Raw genomic sequence first — 23,190 nt, 5'->3', positions numbered from 1 at the left:
GCCATGTGCCAAATTTGTCATAAGAAAACAACCCAAAAGATAACTTTCATTGGGCTACTCTGAAGATTAAATGAAATTACATGTAGTAGTAAGTACTCCGTAAGTGACCTCTGTTTCTCTTCTTGCCTGATTTACTGGTCTGTCTGAATTAATTAGATTGCCGTCAACTTCAAGGGACAGACTATCTGGCTCTCGGTGACTCAAACAAAAATAACATTTATTTCACATAGCAAGAAGCCTGAAAATAGAGACTCTGCTGTGTCTGGGTATAGAGTCAGGGTTACTGAAGTTCTCTTGGTCTTCCCTTCATGGTCTCAATATACTGTGGCACAGCCTTAAGCATGAAGTCCTACCTGACAACTTCCTAAGTACAGAGAAGCTGGTCAGTGGCAAAAAAGCCTATTTCTCTTGCCACCCTCTCGTCAGGAAGGAAAGAAACCCCAGCAACTTCTTTCAATTTATTGGCCACTTCTAGACCACAGATCCAATTTAGACCAATGACTGACAACAGGGAACAGAATTGCCAGGATTGGCAAAGATCAATTGTGATTCACCCCTTGGGGCTGAGCCAATAAGGCAGCATTAGCCCCAGAAAGCTCAGATAATGAAAAGAATATTAAAAAATACAAAATCCTATTTCCTCCTTGTTAGTAGTTCTCACTTTAAAAAAACCTAGTATATTGATGTGTTACTAGCTAACAGAATTTTGAGAGAACTAAGGAATATCAGTTATCCTTAGAACATCACAAGGATCAATAGCCTTCAACTCTTTTTCGAGTCATAGTTATATGGGGGGGGGGGGGGGAGACAAAAATATGTGTACAGAAAGTTCCAGAATATCTAGTACAATGGCAAAGGAAAAGGGGAAGAATGGTTCTTGGGTGGACATTCAACAAGGGCTACTGTAAAGTCATAGAACAAATGAACCAAATAGCGGGGAGCAGAAAGTTGTTAAAATTGTGACTGGTCTGTTAGTCTCTGATTATTAAAATTTGAAGAAAATAATGTGTCTAATTCCTAAATATTTTGCAATCTGAAGTAAACCTGTGGTCAGTAGCCTGAACAGTTAGTTTTCTGTTAGGGGATTAGAGGCATCATTTTTTTTGTTTCTGTTCTATGTTTTGCTTACTGTGTGTAACACTTTGTGAAAATTTTGCTCTCTTAAGCAAATAATAAAAATGCTTTTGTTCCAGGCCAGCATATTCAGATGTAATGACTAAATAGGTGACTTAGGTGGATTCAGAAAGAAAATGGTGACATAAAAATGCACATAAGCTGAAAAATTACATGGAATTTTTGCTGAGAGGAATTTATAGAATTCATAATTCATATGGATTATGGATTCATATTCCATCTTTTTTTCTTTCCATCTCCATTTTCCTCAGGGATATTCTGAGGATTGTTGAGATAATGTCTGTAAAAATTCTTGAGCGTCTCAGAAGACAGGGGTTTATAAATGTGGGTATAGTTTTTCTAGATAGTAAATTAATCAAATGATACTTGGAAGATAGCTGGAAAAATACCCTAAGCAATGTGATTTTGTAAAATAGTGTTTACCGTCGAAAAAAGTTTATTTTGTACGATTTTAATATTTCTACTATCCAGTAATTTCCAATACTTTTTAAAACTTAATATCTATAGGCAATAAGTTTTCCTTACTGTAACAAGCATATATTAAGCATCTACTGTATGAAAGTTTCTGGGCTAAGTGCTGGAGATTTGGAGATAGAATGTATGACCCCATAGAGTTTATAATCAGAAGGATTGATTTCAGTGAGTGAGGAATATCTGGATGTCCTGTAATTTTGCAAAAATCCTAAAAAAAAAAAAATTGTGAACTGCTGATCCGAGTAGAAAATTGGACCATCCCATACAATTTATAAAACAGTATTTTAAGAGTCAGTTATGTGTGTTTTATATTCACTCTCATCTTGTAGAATGGGTGGTTAATTTTTTCCTACTTGACAGATCAAGAATTAGAGGCTCAGAGAGGTCAAGGAATATATCCAAGGTCACACGGCTTGAAAGTGGTAGAGCCACCTTTGGAGGAAAAGCTAGGACTCTTTCCTTCTGTCATAAATGCTTCTCCTAGCGTGTCTCCGCATTTATAATAGCAGTATAAACAAAATGCTTTAGAAACAGTAAGGTAGGGGAGCTTAATTTTTCCAAGAATGGAAGGAGGAGTCAGGAAAATTGTAATATAAAAAGCAACCATTTGGGCCTTCCCTGGTGGTCCAGTGGTTAAGACTCCTCTATGTTTCTGCTGCAAGGGTCTTGGGTTCCATCCCGCATGCTGCCCTGTGAGCATACCATATCTCCCCTTCTGCCCCCTGCTAAAAGATAAAATGACTATTTGGAGAAGGAGATAAGAAAGTGGATATAACTTATGGATCAAAATTCTAAAATATGTGAAGGGAATGGGATCACAGCAGAGCACAAGTGGAGAATTAGCAATAGGAAAAGGGAAATCATTTTACAGAAGAATCAGTTCAGTTCAGTTCAGTCGCCCACTCGTCTCCGACTCTTTGCGACCCCATGAATCACAGCACGCCAGGCCTCCCTGTCCATCACCAACTCCCGGAGTTTACTCAGACTCACGTCCATCGAGTCAGTGATGCCATCCAGCCATCTCATCCTCTGTCATCCCCTTCTCCTCCTGCCCCCAATCCCTCCCAGCATCAAAGTCTTTTCCAATGAGTCAACTCTTCACATGAGGTGGCCAAAGTACTGGAGTTTCAGCTTTAGCATCATTCCTTCCAAAGAAATCCCAGGGCTGATCTCCTTCAGAATGGACTGGTTGGATCTCCTTGCAGTCCAAGGGACTCTCAAGAGTCTTCTCCAACACCACAGTTCAAAAGCATCAATTCTTCGGTGCTCAGCTTTCTTCACAGTCCAACTCTCACATCCATACATGACTACTGGAAAAACCATAGCCTTGACTAGACAGACCTTAGTCAGCAAAATAATATCTCTGCTTTTTAATATGCTATCTAGGTTGGTCATAACTTTTCTTCCAAGGAGTAAACGTCTTTTAATTTCATGGCTGCAGTCACCATCCGCAGTGATTTTTGAGCCCCCCAAAATAAAGTCTGACACTGTTTCTACTGTTTCCCCATCTATTCCCCATGAAGTGATGGGACCAGATGCCATGATCTTCATTTTCTGAATGTTGAGCTCTAAGCCAACTTTTTCACTCTCCACTTTCACTTTCATCAAGAGACTTTTTAGTTCCTCTTCACTTTCTGCATAAGGGTGGTGTCATCTGCATATCTGAGGTTATTGATATTTCTCGCGGCAATCTTGATTCCAGCTTGTGTTTCTTCCAGCCCAGCATTTCTCATGATGTACTCTGCATATAAGTTAAATAAGCAGGGTGACAATTTATAGCCTTGACGTACTCCTTTTCCTATTTGGAACCAGTCTATTGTTCCATGTCCAGTTTTAGCTGTTGCTTCCTGGCCTGCATACAGATTTCTCAAGAGGCAGGTCAGGTGGTCTGGTATTCCCATCTCTTTCAGAATTTTCCACAGTTTATTGTGATCCACACAGTCAAAGGCTTTGGCATAGTCAATAAAGCAGAAATAGATGTTTTTCTGGAACTCTTTTGCTTTTTCCATGATCCAGTGGATGTTGGCAATTTGATCTGGGGTTCCTCTGCCTTTTCTAAAACCAGCTTGAACATCAGGAAGTTCACGGTTCACATATTGCTGAAGCCTGGCTTGGAGAATTTTGACCATTACTTTACTAGCGTGTGAGATGAGTGCAATTGTGCAGTAGTTTGAGCATTCTTTGCCATTGCCTTTCTTTGGGATTGGAATGAAAACTGACCTTTTCCAGTCCTGTGGCCACTGCTGAGTTTTCCAAATATGCTGGCATATTGAGTGCAGCACTTTCACAGCATCATCTTTCAGGATTTGAAATAGCTCAACTGGAATTCCATCACCTCCACTAGCTTTGTTCATAGTGATGCTTTCTAAGGCCAACTTGACTTCACATTCCAGAATGTCTGGCTCTAGATGAGTGATCACACCATCGTGATTATCTGGGTCGTGAAGATCTTTTTTGTACAGTTCTTCTGTGTATTCTTGCCGCCTCTTCTTAGTATCTTCTGCTTCTGTTAGGTCCAGACCATTTCTGTCCTGTATCGAGCCCATCTTTGCATGAAATGTTCCCTTGGTATCTCTAATGTTCTTGAAGAGATCTCTAGTCTTTCCCATTCTGTTGTTTTCCTCTATTTCTTTGCATTGATCGCTGAGGAAGGCTTTCTTATCTCTTCTTGCTATTCTTTGGAACTCTGCATTCAGATGCTTATATCTTTCCTTTTCTCCTTTGCTTTTCGCTTCTCTTCTTTTCACAGCTATTTGTAAGGCCTCCTCAGACAGCCATTTTGCTTTTTTGCATTTCTTTTCCATGGGGATGGTCTTGATCCCTGTCTCCTGTACAATGTCATGAACCTCATTCCATAGTTCACCAGGCACTCTATCTATCAGATCTACACCCTTAAATCTATTTCTCACTTCCACTGTATAATCATAAGGGATTTGATCTAGGTCATACCTGAATGGTCTAGCGGTTTTCCCTACTTTCCTCAATTTGAGCCTGAAACAGAAGAATAGGCTGTGATAAAAATACACTTGAATGTAGAAGGAGTTAATAGAAAATTGTGGGAAATTATTTAGCAAAGCTTAGTGGCACCCCACTCCAGTATTCTTGCCTGGAAAATCCCATGGATGGAGGAGCCTGGTAGGCTACAGTCCATGGGGTCGCTAAGAGTTGGACACAACTGAGCAACTTCACTTTCACTTTTCACTTTCATGCTTTGGAGAAGGAAATGGCAGTCCACTCCAGTGTTCTTGCCTGGAGAATTCCATGGACGGAGGAGCCTGGTGGGCTGCAGTCCATGGGGTCGCTAAGAGTCGGACACGACTGAGCGACTTCACTTTCATTTCCACTTAGGGCATATATTCAGCTCTTGATGAGTAGAATTACAGATATTGTTACATTTATCTTGATATATTGTCTTTAAGAAGAGTATAATTGAATTTAGGAAGATATTAAAATATTGCAGTTTATTTCTATATTGTTACAGTGGACATCAAAACACCTGGATACCATAGTTCATTGTTAACTGGAAAACTATGTCATGCTCTAAAATGCTTAGCAAATGGGTTTTATTTTATGATTTCATGCAATATTAATTCATATAATTGTTCCATCCAGCAGCATAATCTTTTACTTCTCCTGTATGATAAGTAATAAATTACAGAATAGAAAGAATACAGAAGAGAGTTTCCTGCTGGTCCAGTGGTTAGGACTCGGGGCTTTCACTGCTGTGCCCCCAGGTTCAGTCCCTGGTTGGGAAACTAAGATCCTCTGAGCTGTGCAGCGAGACCAATAAAAAAAAGAGTACAGAGAATTCCTTCCTTGAAAAGTTCTAATGATCATTGTTAATCTAATGAACTTAGCCCTCTAAGTTCAAGTGATCATTGTTATTATATACCTAAATTTATTTCCTATGGAAAACACTGAATCTGGTAGATCACAGTTATTCATCCTCTGTTATGTTCCATTTGCCGTAAATATTTGACCCCTTTTTATTTGATTATTTGACTTGAAAGCCCTAAGGGAAGCTAATGAGTTTAAGAGTACAGGAAAGAGCTTTTTGAAAGTGGAAAAGAATTGCTAAAAGAAAAAAAAGTTTTTTATCTTTTATTTGGTCATTCACAAGGTTTTATCACACTTTATCCATTACCATCAGTGATGTGGCTGGTTGTTATTTACGAGATGCTAGCTGGTTAATGACTGTTCTATCTACTGAAATAGACATGAAAATAGCCTTTAAAAGTTCTTGAACTGATACTCACAATGTAGATACTGTGTATTTGTTTAGGACAGTGTGCAAGATGAGAATAGCATTTTTTTAAACACTTCTACTATATACTAGGCTTATCTGGTCTAAACTAAACACAGTTCTCTGAGATACAGTTAAAGAAGAGAAAAGTACCTCAAAAAGTAGAGTTTATAAGTGAAAGTGCATGGATTTTAACACAAATTTATTCAGTTCCAAAGCCCCTTGCTCTTTCTACCACACTGGACATAGTAGCAAAATTTATCAGTATTTGGATTGCTTACTAGAAATCTAAGTGATTGTCTTTGGGTGAACACTAGTTTTGGATAGTGCTAAAGGACTGGGAATTTGAAAGGAAGACAAAAATGCTAAGTGATTGGTGCTATCAGTGGATGGGAGAGTATAGCAAAGATAGCAGGATTTTAGGTTTTACTTCACTGTTAGGTCTTGGACTACAAGTTAAGAAAAGAACAATGTGAGTGCCAGGTCATAGAGTGAGGAGAGATACACCACTCCAGTTTACTCACTACTTTTTCCACATTAATTGACTTTAACAGTATAACTCAAAATTGATGGATTTTTACTATGTTTGGATAGATGGTGATTTGAATAGACAAGACCACAGAAGAGGAATGTAGGAGAGGAAGAATGGAAAGAACAGTGGAATGAGTATGAAGCAGCTCTGGGCTTCTGTTTCCTCTGCTGTAAAAGGAAGGGATTGCATAGATTTTATTTCCTTACAGCTCTGAAATCTTGTGTGAACTTCTGTGTTTAAAAAAGAAAGAAAAGGAAATGATAAGGTTTGTGCTAGCACTGATTTATCTCTGTAAAGTTATTATTAAACATACTTGATTAGCCAAGGTCACTTTGTGGGAAAAATATGCCATTAAACATTTTGTAATGTGCTGTGCTGAAAGTGTTTTCTGGAAGTCATCTTAGTTTGATTGGAATGCTGCTTATTACAGTACCACTTAATGGGCTATACTAGGGATTGTGTTTTGCAATTACTGTTCTTTTTTATTCATTTCCAATAGTACTAATACTTTTACATGCAAATGATCATCACATATAGTTTAAAGCAGATAGCTTGATGACATGTATAACATCAAAATGGCGTATTGAAAACTGATCTAGATTATTTTTAATATAGCTCTAGAAAGGTACCTTCCTCTACACAGTGGGGATTATAGGTATTTAATGTATACAGAACATTTCTACATGTAATTACAAAATGTTATATTTTACATAAATTTATATTTATGAAAGTGATTCATGTATAATGAACATTTCTGAATGTAATTATAAAATTTTGTTTTACATAAATTTATATAACATAAATATAAGTTTATATAATTTATATGTTAATGTATAAAATGGCAAACTACAGTTAGTATTTAATGCCATACTTTTAATTTGAATTACTGTTCCACAGTAGTTATGAGTAATTTTGTCTATAAAGGAATATAAAAGAACTATATAATAATATTTGATATCTTTGTTTCTATAGCATATTTTTAAGTGGAAAATATTTTAAAGAATTAAAATAAGTTTTCAAATTTGAAATTGAAAACAAAACACATTGTTAGTTGAGAAGAAGAGGCCTGGTACAGTTTTTGTTTTAAACAAAGTAATATTTATATGTTTAAAGATGACAATCTTCTACATACTTTTACAAATCCAAAGTCCCTAATTCAGCTCCCTGGATATACCCACTTTAAGAAATTAATAACCTGTTTCTTAAGTTAAAGTATAGTTGGTTTACAATATTACATTAGTTTCAAATGTACACCATAGTGATTCAGTATTTTAGTAGATTATACTCTTTTTTTGTTTTCTGACTGCACCATACAACTTGTGGGATCCCAGTTCCTCAAACATGGATTGAAACCACACCCTTGACAGTGAAAATGTAGAGTCCTAACCACTGGACTGCCGGGGAATTCCCTGTATTCTATTTAAAATTATTAAAATAATGACCATGTTTCTCTGTACTGTATAATGCATCCTTGTACCTTATTTATTTTATGCATAGTGGTTTGTATTGCTGCCTCTCAATCCTCTATTCCTATCTTGCCCCTCCTCTTTCCTCTCCTCAGTGCTAACCACTAGTTTGTTCTCCTTATCTGTGGGTCTGTTTGTTTTGTCATATTCAAGAGTTTTGTCTTTCTCTGTCTAACTCTTTTCACTAAGCATAATACTCTCTAAGGCCCATCCATGTTGTTGTAAATGGCAGAATTTCATTCTTTTTAGTGGCCGAGTGATAGTCCTGTGTGTGTGTGTGTGTGTGTGTGTGTGTGTGTGTGTGAGTGAGTGCGCGCGCACACGCGTGTGCGTCACATGTGTCCATCCATGCATGCACATGCATGCATGCCCTACATATTCTTTGTCCATTCTTCTGTTGATGAACATTTGTGTTGAGCCAATATCTTGGCTCTTGTAAATAATGTCATGATGAACAAAGGAGTCCATATCTTTTTCAGTTATTGTTTTCATATTCTTTGGCTGAATAACCAGAATTGGGATAGCTGGATAATACGTTAGTTCTGTGCTTAATTTTTTGAGAGATTTCCATACAGTTTTCCATAGTGGCCATACCAGTTTACATTCCCACCAGTAGTTTATGAGGGTTCCCTTCCATGTCCTTCCTGACATTGTTATTTGTAGACTTCTTGATGATAGCCATCATGAAAGGTGTGAAGGTGATATCACATTATGGTTTTGCTTTGCATTTTCCTGATGATTAGTGATGTTGAACATCTTCCTGTGGCTCGTGGCCATCTGTGTGTCTTCTTTGGAAGCATGTTCATGTGTTCTGGCCATTTTTAATTTCGGTTGTTTGGTTTTTTGATACTGAATTGTTTGAGCTCTTCATATATTTTGAATATTAATCCCTTACTGATCATATAATTTGCAAATGTTTTATCCCATTTTGTAGGTTGTTTCTTTGGTTTGTTGATGGTTTTCTTTGCTGTATAAAATCTTTTAAATTTAATTAGATGCCATTTATATATTTTTTGATTTTTTTTTCTTTGGCTTAGAAGACAGATCCAAAAAAATATTGATACAGTTTGTGTTAAAGAGTGTTCTGTATGTTTTCTTGAAGTCTTATACTTTCCTGTCTAACATTTAGGTCTTTAATCCATTTTCTTTTTGTAAGTAATGTGAAAAAATATTCTAATTTTATTTTGTAAAATAAATGTAGCTGTCCAGTTATCCAGCACCACTTATTGAAGAGACTATCTTTTCCCCTTTGTATATTCTTGCTTCCTTTGTCATAGGTTAATTGATGTAAGTGTATGGATTTATTTCTGGGCTCTCTATTCTGTGTTGATCTGTGTGTCTTTTTTTGTGCCAGTACTATGCTATCTTTTTTAAAACTTTTAATTTTGTATTGGAGTATACCAATTAACAATGTTGTAATAGTTTCAGGTGAATAGCAAAGGGATTCAGCCATACATATACATGTATCCATTCTCCCCCAAACTTCCCTTCCATCCAGGATGCTACATAACATTGAGCAGAGTTCCATGTGCTGTGCAATAGGTCCTTGTTGGGTATCCATTTTAAATATAGCAGTGTAGTACTCTGCTGTTTTTATGACTGTAGCTTTGTAGTATAGTCTGAAGCTAGCACCCCAACTTTGTTCATTTTTCTTAAGATTGGTTTGGGAAGTCAAGAGTTTTTTGTGGATCCATATAAGTTTTAGGGTTGTTCTAATTTGGTGGAAAAATATCATGGTGATTTTGATAGGGATGGCATTAAATCTGTAGATTGCTTTGGGTAGTACAGTATTTATCAATATTACTTCTTCTAATTCATTTCTTCAGTTTCTTCATTTCTTCAATGTCATCTTCAGTTTCCTTCATCAGTGTTTCATGGTTTTTAGAGTCTTTTACCTCTTTGGTAAGTTAATCCTAGATATTTATTGTATTTGATGCCACTTTAAACAAGATTATTTTATTGCTTTTCCTCTCTGGTAGTTCATTATTAGTTTATAGAAAAGCAACAGATTTCTGTACATTAATCTCATATCCTGCAACTTTACTAAACTCATTTATTCTAATAGCTTTTCAGTGGAGACTTTCAGTTCAGTTCAGTTCAGTTGCTCAGTCGTGTCCGACTCTTTGTGACCCCATGAATCCCAGCACACCAGGCCTCCCTGTCCATCACCAACTCCCGGAGTTCACTCAGACTCACGTCCATCGAGTCAGTGATGCCATCCAGCCATCTCATCCTCTGTCGTCCCCTTCTCCTCCTGCCCCTAATCCCTCCCAGCATCAGAGTCATTTCCAATGAGTCAACTCCTTACATGAAGTGGCCAAAGTACTGGAGTTTCAGCCTTACCATCATTCCTTCCAAAGAAATCCCAAGGCTGATCAATGCAAAGAAATAGAAGACAACAACAGAATGGGAAAGACTAGAGATCTCTTCAAGAAAATTAGAGATACCAAGGGAACATTTCATGCAAAGATGGGCTCGATACAGGACAGAAATGGTATGGACCTAACAGAAGCAGAAGATATTAAGAAGAGGTAGCAAGAATACACGGAAGAACTGTACAAAAAAAATCTTCACGACCAAGATAATCACGATGGTGTGATCACTCATCTAGAGCCAGACATCCTGGAATGTGAAGTCAAGTGGGCCTTAGAAAGCATCACTATGAACAAATTAGTGGAGGTGATGGCATTCCAGTTGAGCTATTTCAAATCCTGAAACATCATGCTGTGAAAGTGCTGCACTCAATATGCCAGCAAATCTGGAAAACTCAGCAGTGGCCACAGGACTGGAAAAGGTCAGTTTTCATTCCAATCCCAAAGAAAGGCAATGCCAAGGAATGCTCAAACTACCCCACAATTGCACTCATCTCACATGCTAGTAAAATAATGCTCAAAATTCTCCAAGCCAGACTTCAGCAATATGTGAACTATGAACTTCCAGATGTTCAAGCTGGTTTTAGAAAAGGCAGAGTGGAGACTTTAGGGTTTTTATGTAGAGTCATGTCATCTACTAATAATGACAGTTTTACTTCTTCCTTTTCAATTTGGATGCATCTTATTTCTTTTTCTTGTCTGAATGCTGTGGCTAGGACTTCCAATACTATGTTAAATAGAAGTGACTGGGAGTGGGCATCCTTTGTCTTGTTCCTGATTTAAGAAGGAAAGCTTTGACTTTCACCATCGAATATGATGTTAGCTGTGGTCCTTGGCTTCCCTGGGGCCTTAATGGTAAAAAATCCACATTTAGTGCAGGATACTTTAGGATTTGTTTGTTCTTCTTTTTCTAATTGTTTTAGATTATAGTTTAGTTTGTCTGAAGTTTTTCTCATTTCTTGAGGTAGGCCTATATCACCATAAACTTGCCTCCTAGAACTGCTGTTGCTGCAACTCAGAGATTTTGGAATGTTGTGTTTCCACTTCATTTGTCTAGGGTATTTTCTGATTTTCTCTGTGATTTCTTCATTGATTCATTGGTTTTTTAGTAATGTGCTGTTTAGTCTCCACATGTTTATGTTTTTCCCATTTTTCTTTCTGTAGCTGATTTCTAGTTTCATACCATTATGATTAGAAAAATGCTTGAAGTAATTTCTATCTTACCTTTGTTGAGACTTGTTTTGTGACCTGGAATATAATCTGTCCTGGAGAACCTTCCATATGCACTTGAAAATAACATATTTCTGCTTTTCTGGATTGGATGTCTTGTAGATGTTTGTTAAGTTCATATAGTCTAATGCATCCTTTAAGACTGATGCTTGCTTATTGAATAGACTTTTCTTTTTTTATAGCAGAAAAATTGGGCAGAAAGCACACCTCCCCTCAAGTGGACCTCATTATTGACATCTTGTACTAGAGTAGTACATTTGTTGCAATTAATGAACCAATATTGATACATTATTTTATTAACAATAATCATAGAAATACATACTACAGTTTTGTTAGCGTTTGCTCCTTGAATTTTACAGTTCTATTGGTTTGATAAATGCATGTTATCTATCTTATTATCATATAGAATGGTTATACCACCCTGAAAGTCCCTTGTGCCCCACTTATGTATCCCTCCCTTACTTTATCTGAACCCTGGCAACTACTGATCTTGGCCCTGTAGTTTTTCCTTTTCCAAAATGTCTTTTATCAATGGTTGGTATCATATATTATGTTCGCTTTCAAACTGGCATCTTTGACTTAGAAATATACGTTTAAGATTCTTCCCTAACTTTTTAAAAAATTGAGTATAATTGACATATAAGGGTGTATTACTTTCAGGTATACAATATAATGATTAGATATTTGTGTGTATTGTGAAATGATCACCATAATAAGTCCAGTTAACATCTGTACCATACATAGTTACCAAATTTTCATATGATGAGAACTTTTAAGATTACACTCATAGCAACTTTCAAATTTGCAATATAGTATTATTAACAATAGATAGGTGCTCGCTTCGGCAGCACATATACTAAAATTGGAATGATACAGAGAAGATTAGCATGGCCCCTGCGCAAGGATGACATGCAAATTCGTGAAGCATTCCATATTTTTGGATTCATGTCAATGTATGGCAAAACCAATACAGAATTGTAAAGTAAAATAAAATAAAAATTAAAAAAAAAGAAAGTGAAAAAAAAAAAACCAATAGATAGGATGACAAGCACTACACCCTATGATTTATGTAGTTTATAACTTCAAATTTGTGTCTTTTTAGCATCTTCATCTCTTTCACATATATTGCCACCTTGGCAACTACCACCAGACTATTCTCTGATTTAATGAGCTCATTATTTGTTGTTTTGTTTTGATAGTAGAGTCCACGTATAAGTAAGCTCATCCAGTATTTGGTATCTCTGACTTATTTCACTAGCATAATTCCCTCAACTTGCATCCATGTTGTTGCAAATATAAAGATTTTATTCCTTTTTTTTTGTGCTGAATAATAGTCCATCAACAACAGAATGGGAAACTAGAGATCTCTTCAAGAAAATTAGAGATACCAAGGGAACATTTCATGCAAAGATGGGCTCGATACAGGACAGAAATGGTATGGACCTAACAGAAGCAGAAGATATTAAGAAGAGGTGTCAGGAATACACAGAAGAACTGTGCAAAAAAGATCTTCACGACCAAGATAATCACGATGGTGTGATCATTCACCTAGAGCCAGACATCCTGGAATGTGAAGTCTAGTGGGCCTTAGAAAGCGTCACTACAAACAAAGTTAGTGGAGGTGATGGAATTCCAGTTGAGCTATTTCAAATCCTGAAAGATGATGCTGTGAAAGTGCTGCACTCAATATGTCAGCACATTTGGAAAACTCAGCAGTGGCCACAGGACTGGAAAAGGTCCATTTTCATTCCAATCCCAAAGAAAGGCAATGCCAAGGAATGCTCAAACTACCGCACAATTGCACTCATCTCACATGCTAGTAAAGTAATGCTCAAAATTCTCCAAGCCAGGCTTCAGCAATACGTGAACCGTGCACTTCCAGATATTCAAGCTGGTTTTAGAAAAGGCAGAGGAACCAGAGATCAAATTGCCAACATCCGCTGGATCATGGAAAAAGCAAGAGAGTTCCAGAAAACATCTACTTCTGCTTTATTGACTATGTCAAAGCCTTTGACTGTGTGGATCACAATAAACTGTGGAAAATTCTGAAAGAGATGGAAATACCAGACCACCTGACCTGCCTCTTGAGAAATCTGTATTCAGGTCAGGAAGCAACAGTTAGAACTGGACATGGAACAACAGACTGGTTCCGAATAGGAAAAGGAGTACGTCAAGGCTGTATATTGTCACCCTGCTTATTTAACTTCTGTGCAGAATACATCATGAGAAACGCTGGGCTGGAAGAAGCACAAGCTGGAATTGAGATTGCCGGGAGAAATATCAATAACCTCAGATATGCAGATGACACCACCCTTATGGCAGAAAGGGAAGAGAAACTAAAAAGCCTCTTGATAAAAGTGAAAGAGGAGAGTGAAAAAGTTGGCTTAGAGCTCAACATTCAGAAAACGAAGATCATGGCATCTGGTCCCATCACTTCATGGGAAATAGATGGGGAAACAATGGAAACAGTGTCAGACTTTATTTTGGGGGGCTCCAAAATCACTGCGGATGGTGACTGCAGCCATGAAATTAAAAGACGCTTACTCCTTGGAAGAAAAGTTATGACCAACCTAGATAGCATATTCAAAAACAGAGACATTACTTTGCCAACAAAGGTCCATCTAGTCAAGGCTATGATTTTTCCAGTAGTCATGTATGGATGTGAGAGTTGGACTGTGAAGAAAGCTGAGCACCGAAGAATTGATGCTTTTGAGCTGTGGTGTTGGAGAAGACTCTTGAGAGTCCCTTGGACTGCAAGGAGATCCCACCAATCCATTCTAAAGGAGATCAGCCCTGGGATTTCTTTGGAAGGAATGATGGTAAGACTGAAACTCCAGTACTTTGGCCACCTCATGCGAAGAGTCGACTCATTGGAAACGACTCTGATGCTGGGAGGGATTGGGGGCAGGAGGAGAAGGGGATGACAGAGGATGAGATGGCTCGATGGCATCACGGACTTGATGGACGTGCGTCTGAGTGAACTCCGGGAGTTGGTGATGGACAGGGAGGCCTGGTGTGCTGTGATTCATGGGGTCGCAAAGACTCGGACACGGCTGAGCGACTGAACTGAACTGAACTGAATAGTCCATCGTGTGTGTGTGTATACACACATACATACAAAAACACATACCAAAATTTCTTTATTCAGTTATGGATAGACAGCTAGGTTGTTTCCATATATTGACTATTGGAAATAATGTTGCAGTGAGCATGGTGGTGCAGGCATCTATTTGAATTATTGATGTTGCTTTCTTTGGATTAATACCTAACTGGGAATTGCTGGGTCATACGATAGTTATATTTTTAATTTTCTGAGCATCCTCTATACTGTTTTCTGTAGTGGCTACACCAATTTTCATTTCCACCAACAGTGCACAGGGCTCTCTTTACATCCTTCCCAACGTTTGTTATTTGTTGTCTTTTTGATAATAACCATTCTGACAGGTATGAATTGACATCTCATTGTCGTTTGATTTGCATTTTCCTGATAATCAGGAAGCATCTTTTCACATATATGTTGGCCCTTTTATGTCTTCTTTGGAGAAATTTCTGTTCATGTCTTTTACCTATTTTTAATTGGATTGTGTATTTTCCTCCTGTTGAGCTATATGAGTTCTTTGTACATTTGTAATATTAACCCCTTATCAGATACATGACTTGAAAATATTGTCTCATTTTCCATATTGTCTGTTCATTTTGTTGATGGTTCCTTTACTGTGTAGAATCTTTCTAGCTTGATGTAGTCCCACTTGTTTATTTTTACTTTTTTGGTCATTGTGAAGACCAGAGTCAAGAACCTCCATGTCTTTTTGTGACATGATAACTCGTTTCTTTTTATTGCTGTGTAGTGGTGTGTTGTATGGGTACACCACAAGTTTGTTTATTCATTCAGCTATTGAAAGACATCTTGGTTGATCTAGTTTTTGGCAATTATAAGTAAAGATGTTATAAATATTTGTGTGCAGGTTTTGACTAGATGTAAGTTTTTCATTTGGCCCTGTAGAAATATATAGGAGCATGATTACTGGAGGGTATGGTAAGCCTATGTTTCTCTTCATAAAGTGTTAGTAGCTCAGTCGTGTTCAACTCTTTGCGACCTCATGGACTGTAGCCCACCAGGCTCCTCTGTCCATGGAATTCTTTAGGCAAGAATCCTGGAGTGGGTAGCCATCCCCTTTTCCAGGGGATCTTTCTCACCCAGGAATCAAACCCAGATCTCCAACACTGCAGGCAGATTCCTTACTGTCTGAGCCACCAGAGAAGCGCTTCTCTTCATAAAAAACTGCCAAATCGTCTTCCATAGTGGCTGTACCATTTTTGCATTCCCATCAGCAGTGAATGAAAATTCTTGTTGCTCCACATCCTCACCAGCATTTGGTCTTGTCAGTTTTGGATTTTTAGACATTTTAATTAATTAATTTATTTGGCCACGGTGTGTGGCTTGTGGGATGTTAGTTCCCCAACCAGGGATTGAATCTGGGCCCTTGGCAATGAGAGCTTGGAGTCCTAACTGCCAGACAGGCAGGGAAATCCCAAATTTTAGATGTTTTAATAGGTGTAGTATCTCATTTTTGTTTTAATTTGCAACTCTAATGACAGGATACTGAACATCTTTTCTTTCTCCTATTGCCCATCTGTGTATCTTCTTTGGTAAAGTGTCTGTTTAAATCTTTTGCGTATCTTTTAATTGGGTTGTTCGTTTTCTTTTTTAAGATAATTTTACTTATTTGTTTTTCGCTCTGCTAAGTCTTTGTTGCTATGAGAGCATCTTCCTAGTTGTAGTGAGTGGGGGCTACTCTTTAGTTGCGATGCATGGGCTTCTCCTGTGGGGGCTTCTCTTATTGCAGAGCACGGGCTCTAGGCACGTGGACTTTAGTAGTTGTGGCACGTGGGCTCAGTAGTTAGAGCTCCTGGGCACTAGAGCACAGACTTAGTAGTTGTGGCACACGGGTTTAGTTGCTCTGCAGCACATGGGATCTTCCTGGATCAGGGATCAAACCTGTGTCCCTTCATTGGCAGGCAGATCCTTTACCACTGAGCCATCAGGGCAGTCCCATTTTCTATTTGCTTATCTGTTAATGGGGAACAATAGATATAAGAGTAAGAAATAGGTACTTTAAATAGAATATTGCATAGTAAGTTAGTTTCCCTCATACTCTGCCTGAAAACCTGCCTGTCCTATCTTTTCACTGACATTATGAGTCTAACCATTCTGGCGTGGTAAAACAGGATCAAGCATGCTGGTTTCATCTTGAGTTCTAATGAAGCTAGGAAATGTTTTCCATTGAAAAGACTGAGGGCTAAAAATCAGCCTCACCCATGTCATAGCACTTATCATACAGTATTATCTTTGACCTTCTCCCTCATTGGTCTGTAAGGACCTTGTGATTATGATTCTGTTTGTGTCCCCAGCATTTGGTGCAGTACCTGCTACTTACAAAGCGCTCAGTGAATGTTTGTTAATGAATAAATGAATCCCAGACAATTACTTTATTCAATAAACACCAAGTGTCTGTCACTGTGCTGGGTGCTGGTTTATACTAATGACATTGTGATCCGTATTCTCATGTAAAGATTAGTGGGAATAACCAAAAGCAAACAAACAGAATTTCAAATTGTGATGAGGCCTATTTAGGAAATTAACAAGGAGGGATACTGTATAAGAGGGACAGGGGGAGGAAGGTCGGGGTAATCCTCTTGAGAAGTGGCATTTTAGGTGATACATGAAATTTGAGGAGTCAGTCATCAGAACAGGGAGCAGAATGCTTTAGGAAGAGTGAACATCATAGACACAGTCTCTGAGGTAGGAAAGCAGCTCTTCAACAAACTGAAGGGAATACAGTGTGGTTAAAGTACCACAAGTAAAAGAAACCACATAAAAAGAGCTTAGAGAGGGACTCAGGGAATAGATCATTGGGCTTTGCAGGTTATGTAGGGAATTCAGTGAGAAGCTGTGGGGATGCACGAGCTCACCTAGGGAAGAGTGGACGGAGGGAAGAGAAAGGGCCCAGGCCTGAGCCACTGAGGTCAAGTGGAGAAGAAAGACTCAGTACAAGTGACTGAGAAAGAGTGGCCAGAGAGGCAGGTAGAAAACAAAGAAAATGTGTTGTCTTGGAAGTCAAAAGAAGAATGTAGTTTGTCAAAGGATGGGGAGTATCACCTGTGTAAAATGCTGATCAAGGTCAATAAGATGTGGACAGGGAAAGGACCATTATACTTGACTACAGTAGGGTCACTTATAAAAGCTGTCTTGATAGAGAATGCTTTTTTCTATTCTATGAATACAGAAGCAGGATGGGTCAAAAGTGGAGAATTGGTTGAAAATGGAATAAGAAGTGAAGGGACTGAGAGCTCCTTTTCAGATTTTACTGTAAAGGGAGAACAGGAAAAATTGGAGCAATTATTAAATGAAGGTGGTGATTATGGGTGAATTTTTTTAAGGATGGAAGATACTACTGTGTTTATATAACATCATGAATGATCTTCTAGACAAGTTGTTTTAGAAGAAAAACGGGATTAATCAAAGGAAGAGAAAAAATTTTGAGAAGGCCAAAGAGATGACATTTGTGCATTTATTGAGTGTTAGGTTTTCAACAAGGGTAAGAAAGAGAAGGTAGGGAATTTTTTTTGTATTTAGGTGAATTTTTGTATTTAGTGGTGAAAGCATTAAGAAATTTCTAAATCCTTGGCTCATATTTCATATCGAAAATATAAATATTGAGAGAAGGTGAAATAGGGCTAGATGATGAAGGTTTCAGAAAATTGTTAGTTATTTTGGAGTGGGAAAGTAAATCCTAGTAGAAAATTGAAATTTTCATAGCCCTGTAAGACTTTGTATTAAACTTTCAGCCAAATTGTACTAGTCCAATCCATTCTTGGGATAGGGTCAGTATTTGTCTTTGGAGACATTTTTAAATTGTTACATTGTCTTTGCAATAAAAGCACTTTCTATTGGAAAAGCAAGGATAGTCCTAAAGGGCCCATCTATGTTGCCATCTGTTCATCTATTTCCATTTATTTGTTTACTCATTGATTCGTTCAGTGAGCATTATTTATTGCTTACTGTTCTGTTTTTAATTAAAGAGAGGCAAAAACAGTATAAGAATGGTCACTGTATGAAAACATACTGCTCATATTTCTGCAGATGACAAAGCTTTAGTATATGAAATATAATAAGTAACAAAACAATTACAAAGTTGCAGATGCTTTGCAGTTGGAGGCAGATTGATGATGATGGTGGTAGTGATGGCAAGGAGAATGAGATAATGTTCTCATTTAATATTTATTGAATGTTTACCATATGCCAGACACTTCTAAATGCTGATTATGTTATCTTATTTAGTATATGTTAACTCTTTAGGAGATAGCTAGTGTTATAATCCATATTTTGCAATAGGTTTAAAATGATTAATAACTTGTTCAAAATCACACAGCAGATAACTGTTTGAGTTAGGATTCTAACTCAGACTCTCTGACTTGCAGAGTCCACACTCCAAAGCAATTTGCAGTGGTTTTAGGAAAAAACAGAATAAGAGAATGGTGGAATTGAAGTCCTTGGTACTAGGGCCGCTTCTCTAGCAACACCTGGACTGTGACCACACAGTTCCTGGGCAGCCAGCTAGGAGGGAATCAGAAGGGAGCTAACATTTATTTAGTACATGCTCAGTATTTTGTTTATTATCTAATTTAATCTTTCTAGTAAACCTGTGTAAACGGTGATATTATCCCTACTTTACAGTTGAAGAAACTAAGTGGAACTAGAAACCAACCAAGGCTTTTTTGGGCTGTATAATTCATGCTTTTTTCCCATAAATGTGATGGAGAGGGTAAAAATTAAAAACCTAATAGGTTTATTGCATAGACATCACCTGGACCTTTGAGCATTTAAAGGTAATAATTTTTGTCCATTGTTGGCTCCTTTTTTCTCTGTTTTCCCCTGCAGAGTTGAGTGACAGTAGTATCAATACAAAAATAAAACACTTTCCCTCAAAAAAAAAAAAACCTATTAATATGTTGTACTTTTATACACTTTTATACTTAATTAAAAAAGAAGGGTGAAGAAACCCTGATTTGTATTTTGCTAGATGGCAATTTGTTATTTTAAATAAAATTATACATTAAGTTGCAAATTACTTTTGAATAACTTGACTTACACTCAGTTTTGTTCACCGCTGAGGATTTTGGTGGTGAATACGGCAAAACCTTTTAAGACCCTGAATTAAAAGAACTTTAAAATAATCTGTTGGCTTACAATCTCAGGATCAATTTCTCAAGATTTTTTTGTCCTCTGGTCTTAAAACATAGCCACTTGGTTATGCTTCTTGGGAAGCAGCAGCTGCTGTTGCTGCTGCTGCTGCTGCTGCTGCTGCTGCTGCTGCTAGAGGTAGTTAATTTCTCAAACTGCAATTGTGTTGAATTGTGGTGTTAAGAGCATTGTAATGAGCTGTTGTTTTTCAGTCATTAAGTTGTGTCTGACTTTTCCACCCCATGGATTGCAGCATGTCAGGTTTCCCTGTCCTTCAGTATCTCTGGGGGCTTGCTTAAACTCATGTCTGTTGAATCAGTGATGCCATCCAACCATCTCATCCTCTGTCACCCCCTTCTCCACCTGCCCTCAGTCTTTCCCAGCATCAGGGTCTTTTCCAGTGAGTCAGCTCTTTGCATCAGCTGGCTAAAGTATTAGAGCTTTAGCATCAGTTCTTCCAATGGATATTCAGGATTAATTTCCTTTGGGATTGACTGGTTTGATCTTGCAGTCCAAGGGACTCTCAAGAGTCTTCTCCGACACCACAGTTCAAAAGCATCGATTCTTCTGTGCTCAGTCTTCTTTATGGTCCAACTGTCACATCTCTACATGACTACTGGAAAAATCATAGCTTTGACTATATGGACGGCAAAGTGATGTCTCTGCTTTTTTAATACGCTGTCTAGGTTTGTCATAGCTTTTCTTCCAAAGAGCAAGCGTCTTTTAATTTGTAGCTGCAGTCACTATTCACAATGGTTTTGGAGCCCAAGAAAATAAAATCTGTCATTGTTTCTACTTTTTCCCCATCTATTTGCCATAAAGTGATGGGACCAGATGCCATGATCTTAGTTTTTTGAACCTTGAATTTTAAGCCAGCTTTTTCACTCACCTCTATTCACCCTCATCAAGAGGTTCTTTAGTTCCTCTTTGCTTTCTGCCATTAAAGTGGTATCATCTGCATATCTGAGGTTGATATTTCTCCTGGCAGTCTTGATTGTCTGGCTAGTGATTCGTCCAGCCTGGCCTTTCCTATGATATACCCTGCATAAAGGAGTTAAATAAGGAGGTTGACAGCATACAGCCTTGATGTACTCCTTTCCCAATTTTAAACCAGTCTGTTGTTCCATGCCCAGCTCTAACTGTTGCTTCTTGATCTGCACGCAGGTTTCTCAGGAGACAGGTAAAGTGGTCTGATATTCTGTTTAAGAATTTTTTACAGTTGGTTGTGGTCCACAGAGTCAAAGGCTTTAGCTTACTTAGTCAATGAAGCAGAAGATGTTTTTCTGGAATTCTCTTGCTTGTCTATGATCCAAAAGATGTTGGCAATTTGTACTCTTATTCCTTTGCCTTTTCTAAATCCCGCTTGTAGATCTGGAAGTTCTTGGTTCACGTACTATTGAAGCCGAGCTTAAAGGATTTTGAACATTACCTTGCTAGCATGTGAAATGAGTGCAATTGTACGGTACTTTGAACATTCTTTGGCATTGCCTTTCTTTTGGATTGGAATGAAAGCTGACCTTTTCCAGTCCTGTGGCCACTGCTGAGTTTTCCAATTTTGCTGGCATATTGAGTGCAGCACCTTAAAAGCATTATCATTTAGGATTTTAAATAGCTCTGCTGGAATTCCAGCACCTCCACTAGCTTTGATCGTAGTAATGCTTCCTAAGGCCTACTTGACTTCACACTCCATGTCTGGCTATAGAATAGTAACCACATTATTGTGGTTATCTGGGTCATTAAGACCTTTTTTGTATAGTTTTTCTGTGTATTCGTGCCACCTCTTCTTAATCTCTTCTGCTTCTGTTAGGTCCTTGCCATCTGTGTTCTTTATTGTGCCCATCTTTGCATGAATTATTCCCTTGGTATCTCCAAGTTTCTAGAAGAAATCTCTTGTCTCTCCTTCTGTTGTTTTCCTCTATTTCTTTACATTGTTCACTTAAGAGTTTCTTATCTCTCCTTGCTGTTCTCTGGAACTCTGCATTAAGTTGGGTATATCTTTCCCTTTCTTCTTTGTCTTTCACATCTCTTCTTTTCTCAGCTATTTGTAAGGCCTCCTCAGAGAACCACTTTGTGTTCTTGCGTTTCTTTCTCTTTGGGATGGTTTTGGTAACTGCCTCCAATACAGTGTTTTGAACCTATTATGTAGCTTACTAGCTCTATGACAGAGTAGTTTTACTTCATATTTATTTAACTCTGTTAATTATGAATGAATGCTTTCATAGAATTTATGAGTTTAGATGAGATAATACATGTATGTTAAGTGCCTAGTATTCATATAGTTTCCTGTGAACCTGAGCAAGTCATTTAATGATCCAAATTTAGTTTCCTCTGATAGAAAATAAGGTAATATAGCTCCAGTTCTCCCTATACCACAGAGTTGTTTTGATAATGGGAAGCCTCTGAAAATGTAAATTGGTAATCGTGGTAACTAGGTAGATTAATTATACCTAGTAGAAGAAGAGGTGATTGCTCTCACTTTGTCTTTAATAGGACCTCATCTCTTGTTTCAGTTATGTAAGATACAGGATACTTATTGGCCATAAAAACTGGACTAGTAAAATTTGCACTGCTGGGAACACCTTTCTACCTGTATGAAGTTCTCTCTGATAGGGATTAATGAGTTCTCAAGAAAATAAATCTTAACAGGGAGCTAAGGAGATTCTTGTTGCCTGGTATGGAAGGGAAAAGAAGTAAGATTGTTGGGAACCAACCCTGGAAAGTGGAAATAAGGTGCTGGAAATTGGCATGGCCAGTTTTTGGTGGCCTAGTTTGATTCCCTGTAGCTGGGGCTGTGCTTGCTTTTATGGTTAAATTCTGTATTTTGATCTTTCCTGGCTTGCGTAGCAAACCAATGAAAGCAGCTGGTATGATTATTATTCCACACATAAGGGTAGTAAAAAAACAGAAGTGAAAGCCCAGAATTCCCAGTCTTTGTTTATTTCACCTGCTATATTGCCTCTTCAAACAGAAATAGCAGATGTTACTAATCTAAACACTCATGTTATGTGTTTGTGGATAGGAATTTTGCCTAAGAACAGCTTAGATTTTTTTCCCCTCCTATATATTTGCTTCCCTGGTGGCTCAGCAGTAAAGAATCTGCCTGCAGTGCAGGAGACGGACATGTGGGTTTGATCCCTGGGTCAGGAAGATCCTCTGGAGGAGGGTATGGCAACCCACTCCAGTATTTTTGTCAGGAAAATCCCATGGACAGAGGAGCCTGGCAGGCTACAGTCCATGGAGTCACACAGAGAGAATGCACTGGTCATAGTAAACACCTTTTTTCAACAATACGAGAGATGACTCTACACATGGATATCACCAAATGGTCAGTACTGGAATCAGATTGATTACATTCTTTGTAGCTAAAGATGGAAAAGCTGTATATAGTCAGCAAAAACAAGACCTGGAGCTCACTTTTGGCTCAAATCATCAGCTCTTTATAGCAAAATTCAGGTTTAAATTGAAGAAAGTAGGGAAAACTACTTGGCCATTCA

General features: G+C 37.9%; 1 protein-coding gene and 1 non-coding gene across 5 annotated transcripts in view; both read left to right on the top strand.

Moving 5' to 3' along the window:
* Positions 1–23,190, top strand: part of ZFYVE9 (zinc finger FYVE-type containing 9) — a 121,424-nt gene that overhangs the window by 26,334 nt on the left and 71,900 nt on the right. The gene's annotated exons all lie outside the window — the stretch shown is intronic.
* LOC128045920 (U6 spliceosomal RNA) lies at positions 12,284–12,390 on the top strand. Its single transcript, XR_008199242.1, has one exon. It is a non-coding gene; the product is annotated as a U6 spliceosomal RNA (small nuclear RNA).

Source organism: Budorcas taxicolor, chromosome 3, assembly GCF_023091745.1.
Source record: "Budorcas taxicolor isolate Tak-1 chromosome 3, Takin1.1, whole genome shotgun sequence".
Taxonomy (NCBI): Eukaryota; Metazoa; Chordata; class Mammalia; order Artiodactyla; family Bovidae; genus Budorcas; species Budorcas taxicolor.
Note: the sequence above shows the minus strand (reverse complement) of the source record. Positions and strands in the feature narration are given on the sequence as shown.